The following is a 14,063-nucleotide window of genomic DNA, read 5'->3' on the forward strand; positions in this document are numbered from 1 at the left end:
GTGCTGTTCAATTCTTTATTTTCAATTTTCTATTATTATTTCGCCTTTAAACTACAGATATTTAATGCTTGTGTTTTAAGATTTTCAAATGTATGGGACTTGGACATTTTGGTGCTAATATCTATTCTGCATTCTGTTCAGAGAATGAGGTCTGGGTTATGTCAGTTCTTTGCTGTGTTTTGATCTATGTCCTGTAATAATGCTAAATATTTTATATATTTAAAAAATATAAAATAAAATACATAAAAATAAATGTGTTTGAATATAAAATACATATTATATATTACATTACTCTTACTGTGTTGTTCCAATTTTCTACATCCTCACCATTTTTTATTTATTTGATTTCTCTATTCCTAGGAGAGTCACATAAAATTTTCTCATTATTATAATGTATTTTTTATTTCTCTTGGAAATTTTTCCTCATTTTTTATATATGCTTCAAGCTATGTTATTAGGTGCTTACAGGCTTGCTATCATTAAATTCACAATGAATTCCTTTTATCATAATGAAATGCTTCTTCTTTTTTCCAATAATACTTTAAAAAACTTTGTTTAAAGCTCTTTTTCCCCCATGATACTAAAGATTTAACCTTGCTTTTAGGAAATCTTTTCTTAGAATAGATTTCTATATAATTTTCTACTTTGGGGGAAAATTAAGCATTTTTCTTGTTACCACATATAGGTTGATTTTTAACAAGTTATCTAAGAGTCTCAGTTTCAATGATTATTGATTGATTGATTTTTGCCGTGGTAGAGACTGAACCCTCGTGCATATTAGGCAAGTGCTCTGCTACTGAGTCACATTCCCAACCTGATAATTTTGTTTTGATTCCTGCCATATTCAGACTTTTCTGTCATCATAAATTGTGCTTTTTATTGATCTCACCTTTTCTTTTTTGACCTTTTCTTATTTCATATTTCTACTAAATTAGTGAAGTTTTCTTCATTCCATTTGGCTCAGTTTCCAATAAGGTATTCCATAATATTTAAGGTGTTTCTTTCCCTTAAAATTTTAGCATGTGTTCTTAAGAAAATATAAATCTCACTGAACTCTCTGAGAAATTCATTGCCCTCAGACAATAAAAGAGCTATTAAATGCACTATGTTGATGACCATTCAGTGCTAATGGTGCTTGGTTTTGTCAGTTTTATTTTTGTGTAAATTGGCCCCTCCTAGAAGCAGAAGTTAAGTCATAATTTGTTTGATATGCAAGACATTTATTGAAAAAAGTGCAAGGTAAAGAGGGAGGAAAGAGGAGCTGATAGGAAGAGTCTCAGGCCATCGTGCTGGATGGATACTGGCGAAAGAAGAGATGGTTGGGTAGGAAGAACTCAAAACAGCAGCATAGCTCTGAGAAGATTTTGGTCAGGATGATGGGGAGTTCCTAACCAAAAGTTACCTAATAGAAGAGTTTTATGTTGGCAGGAATAGTCTGACATCAGAGTAAATGAAGTGATAGGTCCAAGCTATCAGTTAATTATTCTTTCCTCAACAGATTCTCTTGTAGGAAAATCCCAGTAGCACACCCGATGGCCTCAATGGCCTTGGACAAGTGTTCTCAGATCTGTTTTCTATTTTGCTAGTTCTCTCTATAGTTCTGTTTGACCTGCTGTTTAACTTGACCTTTGAATTTTTACTTTTTAATTTAAGTGTTCATATTCAGGAGTTACATTTATTTTTCAAATCCGTATAATATTCTTTTTTCATCATCTGAGCATTTTTATAGTTTCTGTACTCATTTCTCTTAAATCATATTAATTGTTCTTATAGTTCATTCTGTCTGCCCCTTACTATTCTGGATAGTTCCTTAATGTGTGTCATGTGTCACTTTGTGAGCTCTTCTGCTGGTGTGTTTTTCTGAAGCAGTCCACCATAGACTGATTTTCCGGCAATAGTCTGGGCTCAGGTCAGGACATACCTTAATGATCTACTTGGTAATTCTTATACTATAAAAGTAGAACTTGAAACTCCTGTGTGGGACAATCTGGGGTATATGGGATATTTATTTTCCTATTTATGATAGAACCAAAGTTTTGTTGTAGTTTTCATTGGAAAATGGCTTGAGCTTTTCCAATCTTTCTTCTACTGAGGATGCAGCTGCTTTAGAGTCCTAGGTTTATGTAAAGTCCCAGGACCAAGCTCTGTCTGTTTCTTTTCTCCTATCTCTGTGTGTGCATTAAAGCTCCTAGCCATTAAGTCCTATGTCCAGGTCCAGTTACTTTCCTTATCCCTCTCATCCCATGTCAGCTTAGTATTTTGGTTTTCAAATTTTATAATTTTTCTTGCTTTTGGTGGTTATTTCTTTAATTTAATACAAGCTTAGCCATAATTTTAAAGTTATTTTTTAAAATAACTTAATGTGGCTTTTTTTGCATCTCTGTAGCATGAGAATTTCATGTTCATTTTTCTGTGTTCCACCCCAGACACTGTCTCTTCTACCTGCCATGTTTTCTTATTCATATTTATTACTCTGCCACAGGGTGAGTTTTTCAGAAGCAGATGCTGTGATGGAGTTTGAAGTCCAAGTCGCATTAGGAATTAACCTACGAAAGAAAGAAGGAAGTAGAACTGGGCAGAGGAAGAAGTCAAACTTGTAATATAGGCCTGACAAAACCTCAGCCAACTCTTTGAGGAGCCCTGAAGCAAATAGTGCCTGTCAGTGTGTGGCCTTGGGCCAAAAATGCTGGGTCTCTATTCTCTTTCCCTTTCAGTGGCCAGAAGCCAACTTCTGTGGGAGGGGCTTGACCTTGAGAAAGGTGGCTCAAGTGGAGCTCTGCAGCTCACATGGATCTTGAGAGAGTGGACAGCTGGAGCTCTTTGCTGACCATACTCCCTGCATCTGGACAGCAAGTTCTTTCTTGAAGAGAAGGACTTGGAAAGTACCTCTGTATCTATACTACTAACTTTTTTTTTTCTCTATTCATTCTTTTCTCCAAAGAATGTCCGATCTGTGTACAAAGCTGAACCTATCTTGACAGAAATCAAAAGCCTATGTTTGTAAGAAAAGGGAAATTAGTGGGATTCGTGTTGTTGGTCTAGACTCTGATTGTCCTTGGAGAATAGGAGAGTTTGGATTGATTAGCTGATACAGTAGTTTTCTATTGCTGTCTTAATAAATTACCCCACCCTTTCATAGATTAAAACAGCACATAAAATTGTGTTTTTTAAATTTTTTAGATTTTTTAATTTGTTATAATTAGTTACATATGACAGTACAATGACCTTGACATATCATACATTTGAATCACATGGGATACAGTATCTCATTTTTCTGAGTATACAGGTTGCAGAATCAAATTGGTCATGCATTCACATATATACACACATACACACTAATAATAATGTCTGTTTCATTCTACTATCCTTCCTATCTCCCAAACTTCTCCCCTCCCCTCCCATCACTTCTCTCTACCTAATCTAAGGTAGCACTCTTCTTTCTTTTCTTTTTTTTCTCACATCTTCATACGTGTGTACTTTGTATAACAATGAGGGTCTCCTTCCACCATCCATGCAATTCCCTTTCTCCCTCCCTTTCCCTCCCACCCCTCTTCCCTATTGTTATTTTATAATTCTGTGGCTCAGTCCGGCACCTCTGCTTTGGGTCTCATAAAGCCTGGAATCAGGTGGTCTCTGTGATGTTAGGCTTGGTTGGTCTCCTAGTTGGACAGTTTGGGGATAAATGTGCTCCTAAACTCATTTGGGTTGTTGGAAGAATTTGGTTCCTGTGATCATAGGTCTGAGACCTGTTTCCTTGCTAGCTGTCCACTGTGTATTGATCAGTCCCCTCAGGCCCACCAATATTTCTTTTTGTCACCTTGCCTTCCATTTCCAAACCAGAAATGGTGAGTCAAGTGCTCTCCCTTCTCCTATATTTCTTCTGCTTTCAGGTAGGGAACATTCTTGGTTTTTATGGGCTCATGTGACTAGATTGGGCCTACCAAAATATTTTAGGATGAGCTCTCTATTTTAATATCTGTAGCCTTATTTATGTATATAAAGTCTCTTTTGTCACATGGTAGAACATGTCACGGATATCTCGCATGGACATCTTTGGGAATTATTATGCTGCCTACCACTGCTGGGGAGCAGAAGCCTCAGGAAAAGTCTCTGACAAGATGAAGTGACTTTTAAAAATTAATTAATTAATTAATATGCCTATGTTTAATTTTTAACTTTTTTTTTTTTCTTGTGGTATTGAAGATTGCATTCAGGGTGTTGTGCATGCTAGGCAAGCACTCTTCCACTAACCTACACCCTCAGTCCTTCAAGTGGCATTTTAAAACTTATATATGATAGCATAATCATTACAATTGTTATTACACATGTAGAGCACAATTTTTCATATCTCTGTATAAAAATATATTCATAACAATTCATGTTTTCATACATGTACTTTGGATAATAATGTCTATCACATTCCTCATAATTTCTAACCCCATACCTCCTCCCTTCCTTTCCCACCCCCTTCTGCTGTATCTAGGGTTTAACTTTTCCTTCCATGCTTCTGCTCCCTATCCCACTATGAACCAATCTCCTTATATCAGAGAAAACATTCGCCATTTGTGTTTTGGGATTGGCTAACTTCACTTAGCATTATCTTCTCTAACCCATCCATTTACCTGCAAACACCATGATTTCATTCTCTTTCAATGCTGAGTAATATGCCATTGTGTACATATGGCACATATAGAATATTTCATCCTTCAATGAGAGAATACACTTTCTTCTCAGCAGCACATAGATCCTTCTCTAAAATAGACCATATATTATGCCACAAAGCAACTCTTAGCAAATATAAAAAACTAGAGATACTACCCTGCATTCTATCAAATCATAATGGTATGAAATTAAAAGTCAATGATAAAATAATAAATAAAAGCTACTCCAACACCTGGAGACTAAATAATATGCTACTGAATGAACAATGGATTGCAGAAGACAACAAGGAGGAGATTAAAAAAAATTTAGAGGTGAATGAGAACACAAATACAACGTATCGAAATCTCTGGGACACTATGAAAGCAGTTCTAAGAGGAAAGTTCATTGCATGGAGTTCATTCCTTAAAAGAAGAAAAAGTTAACATTTTATATGGCAGATTTCTCAGCAGTCAGAGAGATTGGGCTAAGATGCAGGAGTCCTCCTAATCTAACTGAAACTGAAACCATGAGTGTCTGGATGAGGGCAATGACAGTAAAAGTTAGAAGTACATGAGCTCTCCAGAGAAAGTACTGAGGAATAGCTGCCAAATTTGCTGGAGGGTATGTGGGGGATGGGTGAGGTTTTGTGTTTAAAAGGTGTTCTTGCCAGATGTAAGGCTGTATTATTCAAACATCAAAAATTTACCTCAATTTACTCTTTTAGGCACAGAGGCAGGATTACATGGAGCAAGACCCTACATAAAGACATCTGTTTTCAGGGCTGGGGTTGTGGCTCAGTGGTGGAGCACTTGCCTCACATGTGTGAGCACTGGGTTTGATCCTCAGCACCACATAAAAATAAATAAATAAAATAAAGATATTGTGTCCCTTTACGATTAAAAATATATTTTAAAAAAGACATCTGTTTTCATTCTTGACACTAAAAACATTCATTCCAAAAACTGAGCATGAGCTATAAGATCTGATTAGCTACCCACACAGAGAGTAATAGAGTACAGATGATTGAAAATAAGATTCAAGAATCTAAATTATGTAAGTTTAACTAGAGAATACAACCTACAATTCTAGCCTACACACATATTCTATAGCGTGTTTTACTTAGGCTGATATTAAAATAAGTTTGTATTCTCTCAGTATGAGCCACTTAGTGGCTTGGGAATTTTCTCTGGAAGAAAATTAAAGGAAAGTAAGATTAAACAACAATTTTTGCAGGAGAATAGCATATATGCAAATAATTAAGAAATGCTATATGAGATGAGTCATCTGAGGGCTTAAGGTGAATCTGTCTGGTTATTATCTCAGTTGTCACCTGTTTTCACCAACAAATTCCTGGCTGAACTGGAGAAAAAACACAGAACAAGTGATGTCCCAAAACAAAAAGGTCATATTTCTTTGTTTCCATTGCTAAATTCCCCCAGAGTATCTGGAGTGAGCTGGTTTTTAGCTGCTTGCTTGATCCTCAATTCTTCTTATAACACCTGAAGGCATTGACCTTTAGGTCATTCAAGTTCATGTTGTAGAAGGATAGAGAGAACTATTTTGAAGTGAGGATCAGATGGCAAAAGAGCAGGAAAACTTTGGGGGAAAGCAGACCAACTAGACTGTCTAACTATATAGAAATGGTACACTTTTCAATAGTTGGTGAGTTTGTTCTTCTATTCACTGTGCTGCTTTTTTCCCCTTCCTCATCTGAAAATGTTAATTTTGATCCTTTTGATTGCTAAAGTCAGCATAACTTTTCATTGGGTTGTACAGGACAGATTTTACAGTACCTAAAGTGATACCATTACAGCAAACTTATTTGCATTTACGGACAAAATAGCTTGTTTTGTGGCTGAGAGCATAATGGTTTGGGCAAGTGGGAGGAAAGAGAAGAAACCAACTGGGTGTGACAGGTGAGAAGTCCTAGAAACAACAGCATAAAGAAGTATTGGTTAGCAAAAGCTGGGTGAATGCAGGGAGCTGAACCTGAGGCCCAGATGGTATGTGGAGACCACCCCCCCAACCTTCTAATACACTTTTGTTGTCCTTGCTCTGACATGTGAGCCTTTCCTGGAAACTTTCATTAACATCCCCAGGTGGAACGGTGGGATCCATGAAGAGCATTTTTAAAACCAAAACAAATAGAAATCCAAGTGTATACTCTCTGAAAACAATTCCTGGAACAATCAGTGATAGATAGGGGTGAAGGATGAAAAGTAAGAACTTCATCAAAACATCTCCCCTTTTCTGTTACCTATTAAACATCAGTTGAGTAAAAGGCTTTAGAAGAATATAAGCCTTACTTGCATATTTTCTGGAAATGTGTCAAGAAGAGTAAGTATATCTCCATATATTAAACTTCACTCAGAATAGGACACCTGAGTGAAGGAAATCTTATTAAGGGAGCTGACCCGCCTATTGACATTTATTTAATTATTTTAGAATAAAATACACATTGGCAAGAGCTTTTAGGAAAAAAATGTATCTGATTCCCATCCCAAGGAAAAGCAATGGATTCAAAGCCAAGGAGTATTCTTGGATTGAACTTTCATAGTGCCTTAATTTAGCCAGCTGGAGAAATGCTTTTGCAAGTATAAAATTATTTAAGTCTAAGAGAAAGAAAGCTTTTCATTATGATTTTAAATCTAGAATTTACTGTAAAGTTGTCTATTAATTTGTTAAGGTAAATTCCATTTTTCAGTGATGGTGAAAATATTTATGAAGGCGTTTATTGTGTATTAGGGTAGTGAACTTTTCCCTACATACTTATCAAAGAGTTTTACTTCTTTAACAAGTAATGAGATATTTTTGACAAAAGTATGATTTACAGTGCCTCAGATCTATATAAGTCATCAGGAACATAATTTCGAAACTTAATATTGAATAAGAAAACAAGTAGCAGAAGGACATGTACAGTGTGTTATTTTTGGATACATATATAAGTATGAAAATTTTGGAAAAAAATTATGTATATTATGATACTGTTTGCCTGGTATGGGGGAGTTGCCTGTGTGGGTTGAGAATAAAGAGAATTGAGAAATGAGGTTGGTGCATAAAAGAAAACTCTGGTCTTTCCTTTTCCCTTCCACTTCACTCTCCCTCCCTCCCTTCCTTCCTTAAAAAGTGCAACTAAAAATTGCTTGTGAAGTTTTATTTAAAATTACATATTCCAGGGGAAAAGATCACTAGATGAACTACATGTATGCATATGTGCAAGAATGTACATATCTCAATGTTCACTGTACTAAAATATTATTATGACAACTACTGATCAGTTTCTCTACCAGGTATCCCTTAGAAGAAAACAGGCAAAGAAAAGAATGAGAAAACAAATCTAATCCATATTTCAGTGATCAGAGAAAGAATAAGGATATGGAAACACTTGGAACAGAGAATTAAGGTGAGAGAAAATAAAACAGGACAAATGGTATAGAAGACTGAATGGAGAGAATATAAGCAAAGAAAGTAATGTGGGATGATTAAAAACATTCGTATGTACTCTTTCAAAGAAAGTCAATTACATTATAAAGTGAGCCAAGCCCGTTTGTCAGTGTCTTATAAAACAAGTTGAAACTTATGACTTTCAAAATTTCTAATTTTAACCAAAAAAAATCATAAAAATCTATTAGGCTACATTGTGGAGAAAATGGATCTATAACATTGGGTTGACCTGAAGCATGTATTATAAATTTGACTAAAACATTCTTATGTGTGTCTGTGTTTTCTGTTAAATCAATGGCCAAAGACGACACTAGCTCTAAGAGAGTGTGGGAACATGACCTGCCAACAGAGGCTTTGATCTATGAACATAGACATCAGCAGTACAGGACAGATCCTTTCTGGTTAAAAGGCAGCTTTTGTCTGGAAAGTTCCCCTCCAGCAATACATAGACCAAAGCAAAAATATTAATAGGTCTGGCGAGGACATGAGACCCAGCCCCTGTAACTGATTGTGGGTTTATTGTCTCACACTGTTCTAAATCTTACAAATGACACCATGTAAGTAAGGCCACATAAGCCATATAAGTGGAAAGGAACAAGTATATATTGGATCTTTTTGTATTCTTTAATTTTACATTTCTATGCTTTTCTTGTCTTTACCAGGTATTTTAGTCAGCTTTGCATTCCTGTGACCAAAAGACCTAACAAGAACAACATAGAGGAGGAGAAAGTTATCTGGGGATCATGGCTTCCACGGTCTCAGTTCATGGATGGCCGATTCCATTGCTCTGGGACCAAAATGAGTCATAACATCATGGCAGAAGGGTGGAGAAGAAAAAAGCAGTTCAGGACATGACAATCAGAAAGGAGAGAGAGAGAGAGAGAGAGAGAGAGAGAGAGAGAGAGAGAGAGAGAATGAGAGAGCGAGCGAGCGCACAAGAGCAAGCACGCTCTGCTCACCAGGGACAAAATATACACCCCAAGGGCAAGCCTCTAGTGACCTGCTTCATTGTCCAGCCACACCCTACCTTTCTACTTACCACCCAATTAATCAATAGCAGTGGGTTAATCCATTGATTAGGTTAAGGCTCTCAACCCAATCATTTCACCTTTGAACTTTCTTGCATATAAGTGGAAAGGAACAAGTACATATTCAATCCATAACACCAGGGCTATTCCCATCTAATCCCAGTGTTTCACATGAAAATAGGTTAGTGTTTGTAAATTATCTTTGAGGCCTCTCTTTATCTACTTTCCTTTTTCCTTAACTGCCCATTTACTTACAGTGAATAATAAATTTATGTTGGATGCAGAATTGTGGACATTAGGAGTGAGGAAAAAAATATACTCTAAAGAAAGGGAAGAAACTAACATGTTTTAGTGAGGAAAATATTTTGGGTGTTACAATGCCTCCTGTAGAAGGCATCAACTTCAAGTGCCTGCTGCCTGGTGACTTTGAGTTCCTTCTTTGCTGTAAAAGCAGAGCAGATATTCTGCTGAACAGAGCAGGAACAGAGCACCTCATGGAGAGTAGTGACCAATGTGAATAAATCATTGTTTCAGAATCTGACCTGAATTTTTCTTTCCAGCAGAAGGTTGTGTTCCTCTAACAGAAAGGTTTTAGAATACAAAAGTATATATGATTTCCTGAAAACAGAGGCTCGATATTATAGGCACTTCTAATAATAAATATGAATTCTTTGGCAAAAACAAGTATGAGGTTTTATTGATAAGTTGATTGTTGTACAGGAACTCTGGGCCATATTGACTTTAATAAAACATTAAGTGGTTTAATTAAATCATTAATTCCACCCTCAGTTCCATTTTTCAAAAGACACTCAATGTAAAAATAAAATGGTTTCTTTTTTTAGCTGGTTCTCTTTCTTCTATAATTCATTAAGATGAGTCTATAGATCAACTTATTGCTATTCTGCTATAAAGCACTTGCTGCCATTTCAGGAATATAGCACTTTATGCAGGATACAAGGAGATATTGATCTTACGGTTGACATCTTCCTTCACTTTTCATAAAAGGGATTTTTTAAAGAAAAAAATTCTATAAAATGTGTATGAATGCTGAGGTTTATGTCACAACATTCTTATAATATTAGTAAAATAATTATTAGCTAGTTTCTCTGTTGTGTGGAGAAAACATGAAAGGTATATATGATATCTAAATATATATGATAGAAGTTACCATATATTAACTTTTTAAATTAATTTTAATTTTTTAAAAGTAATCCATGACAATTATAAAAATTAGAAGGCTTATTTTGGAAACTAATAATCTTCTTTCTCATCATCATATACCCTAGTCTCATTCTCCAGAGGGAACCACTCCTTCAAGTGTGCAACTTTCTGTATTTTAAAATAATATGCTGTTTTAGCTTAGATCCTTAAAAACAGATCCACTAAGCATTAATGTTTTGGTACTTTATTTGAAGGGTAAAAGCCCAGGAAGGTGAAGGTGTGGAAAAAGAGAAGAGAGACAACCCATACCAAGAAGCAACGCCATGCAATGTCTTACCATGGCAGATGCTGAGCAACCACTTTAGCATGTGGACTTCTGCAGTGGGCTGTGATGCATCACCCCATGCTCAGCACTGCATGTATGGGGGAACCTAAGAACTAACAGGTTTGGGTTCCTTTTGTCTCCATTTGCTCTAGGTCAGGGTTCACACCAACTCTCCTATACTTCAGAATCAAGTCATCCAGCCCCCTGGTGGTCCCACAGGAGGGACCAGCACACTCTGTGGTATTGCACTATATTAAGGTCCAGGAATAAAGGGGTGATCTGGCAGATAGATTCAGAGGTAGAATGTGTGGATCATACAGGCTCTGAATTTTATCTTAGGTCCAGCCAATTGGGAAGCTTGGCAAAAATGGAAAGAGTGTGGTGGCCTTTCAATCTGAGGTGCAGACAGAAACTTTGGAAAGGAGAGAGTAGTGGTAATTGAGGGAATGTATGTGATAAAGACTGTTTTATATCTTGAATTATCAATTTAAGACATTACATAACTGAATTCTTGGTACTGACCAGTGAGTGTAGTCTTTCCTTGGTATCTGTTGGAGAGTGGTTCCAGGAATCCTGTAGGATGCTAAAATCCATGGATGTTCAAGTCCCTTCTGTAAAATGGCATAGTACTTGGATATAACTTATGCTCACCCTCCTGTATGCTTTAAATCATCTCTAGATTACTCAACAATACCTAATACAATACAAAGATATGTACATAGTAATATTTTATTAAGGAATAATGAAAAGAAAAAAGTCTGTACATGTTCAGTACCAACACAACAGATTTACCAAATATTTTCCATGCACAGTTGGTTTAGTCTGTGAATGTGGAACCTATGGATTTGAAAACAATGCACATTCTCACAGCTCCTTTCTTCTCATTTCTATTCCAATATAGTTATATAACAACTTTTGTTTAAAGTAAGAGGTAGTTTGCATTGTTATGACTCAGTGAATTATGTTATTGCTAAGCTAGGTGTTCAATATAATTAAAGTTTTCTATGCAATTTTCTTTTTAAAAAAATATGTTTAGTGATAGATGGACACATACCTTTATTTTATTTACTTATTTTAATATGGTGCTGAGGATCAAACCAAGTGCCTCACATGTGCCAAACAATTACTTTACCACTGAGCCACAACCCCAGCCCCTCCTACATTAGTTTCATTTTTCCAACTACTGTGTTTTTATTTGCATTGTTTTCTAAGTACCTGTTCTAATATTGTCCATTATGCCTGGCAATGATCTTTTTCTCTAAATCCTTGCACATATTAAATAGTCTATAAACTCTTTTTTTTTTAAATTTTTTTTTTCTGGACTCTTGGATCCTCCTACTTTAATCTGGACTGATTGCTTTCCAGTTTAATGATGTGGAATCCTTATTTTCTGAATCTCATGTTTATTTGTTTTGGTCGAATCCCTTATTTTTCTGGTTGAGTACTTCCAACAGTGTTTCCAAAGAAAAATGTAGAAGACACTTCTAGTTCCCCTTCATAATTGGTTTTCTTTTCACCCTGAACAAATGGAGAGTGACATTTCATGGCCTCCTTGCAGTTGTATAGGGTCATTGATTAGTTTTGGCCACTGGGCTGTCTGTCATAAGCCAAACCAATTTCTTTTCTTGTGTAGGAAACCTTATATTGAGAAGATCAGAAATAATCCTGGATTGCTGAATTCCCACAGAAGAGACTTGCCCTGGAAAGTCTGCTGACTGACAACTGTTTTAATACCTGTTCCTTTGTATGCAACCTCATTATTCTCTCTGAAACTTTGAGTCCTCTGCTTATCTCTTGTATTTGAAAATTTTACCATGATGTATATTGGTGTGTGTGTGTGTGTGTGTGTGTGTGTGTGTGTGTTTGTGTGTGTGTGTGTGTGTTGGGCACTCTGGGGGTCTTTTGGAGAATTACATCATTCATTACCTGTGGTCAAATTGAAATTGAATCCTTGATAATTTTTGTTTTTGTAATTCTTATAAATTAGATGTTATACAACCTGGAATTTTCTTCTCTTTTCCCCTATCATAGGTTTCTTTTGTCTGGTTATCCTAGTTTGTGGAAGAAATTCCAACTTTATCTTTCACTTCTTCTACTGAACTTAAAAATTCAATCCATTTTACTTTATGGGTTCTTTCTTGTTATCTGCTTATGTTTTATAAATTCTAATTTTCTTTTATTTCTCTGAAAATATAATTGATATATTTTTCAATTTATTTGTTGTTCCCTTCATTATTTCCAGTTTTTCTGTTTTTTCTTTCTTTTTTGTTTAAAAAAAAAATCTTTCATCTTGCAGGTTTCCCTAAATAGTCTGGTGATATCTGCTGTCCATTCATTTAGATACTAAGCATGGAGACCTAAATTAACAACCGTGTGCCTAGGTGGTGCATGTTTACCTAGAAACAGTACACTAGATTTTGGTGAGAGAGTGTCTCCAAATATCAGTATCTCTAGATCTTTCCTTTGAAGTTATTCATTTTCCCCTCAGGAGATTCCCTAAATTTCCTTCCTCAGACAGTGAGAGCAATCCTGATTGGTAGCCTTTTTGGCAAAAGACAGAAGAAGGAACTACCACCTTTGAACACAAAGGCTTTCTCCAGTTTCTAAGATGTCCACGTCTGAGACTGTGGTTAACAGAGAACAAATGTCTGGATTTTTATCATAGAATGAGATGATGTTTCCTCGGTTTCAAACAATGGGAGAAGGACGTACCCATGGAGGGGTGAACTGGAATGAGCTACTGCAGCATAAGAAGGGCAGTGCAGTACAGGGTACAGTGAGTGGGAACCGAGATGGAGCAAGGGGAGCATCCATACAGAGTATGGCCCTGTATGAGATCTCAGTCTGGGAGGAGTGAAGAGAATGACCTCTAGGAGAACTTTGTGCCACAGAACATTGGGGCCTGGAAATTGAAGAGTGTATTCTCACTGGGTTGAGGAGGATGGCTGCCTAATGTGGGGCTTTAGAATCCAAGCTGGGTGAGGAAGGCTTTCATGTGGTGATGGATGTTGAATTCATTTGCTAATGCTGCTGTAACCATTTACTACAAATTTGGTGGCTAAAAACAATGGATTTTTTTTTTCTCACAGATCTACAGATCAGATGTCCAAATCCAGTTTTACTGGACTAAAACTCAGGTATCAACAATGCACATGCCAGGAAGAAATGCATTCCTATGAGTCTTCCTTCTCCTAGAAGCTACAGCCATTCCTTTGTTCATGACCTTTTCCTAACTCTGACCTCTGTTTTTCTTGTTGCATTTCCTCTGATTTCAATTCTCCTTCTTCTTTTCCTTTATAAGGACCTCATGATGGCATTGGGCCAATCTGAAGAGTCCAAGATAATCTTCCAATCTCAAAATCCTTAACACATCTATGAAGGCTACCCCCACCTCCTTTTTCTAAATCAAGAATTAAAGTGTGTGTAACTTTACAGGAGCCTTTTTAAGCCCTCCACAGATATAT

General features: G+C 36.3%; 1 long non-coding RNA gene across 1 annotated transcript; it reads left to right on the forward strand.

Moving 5' to 3' along the window:
* Positions 1–645: 645 nt before the first annotated feature.
* Positions 646–12,744, forward strand: LOC120885791 (uncharacterized). Its single transcript, XR_005728510.2, has 3 exons — positions 646–8,044; positions 10,529–10,719; positions 12,233–12,744. It is a non-coding gene; the product is annotated as an uncharacterized LOC120885791 (long non-coding RNA).
* Positions 12,745–14,063: the final 1,319 nt, after the last annotated feature.

The sequence above is a fragment of the Ictidomys tridecemlineatus genome, chromosome 1 (genome assembly GCF_052094955.1).
Source record: "Ictidomys tridecemlineatus isolate mIctTri1 chromosome 1, mIctTri1.hap1, whole genome shotgun sequence".
In the NCBI taxonomy this organism is placed as follows: Eukaryota; Metazoa; Chordata; class Mammalia; order Rodentia; family Sciuridae; genus Ictidomys; species Ictidomys tridecemlineatus.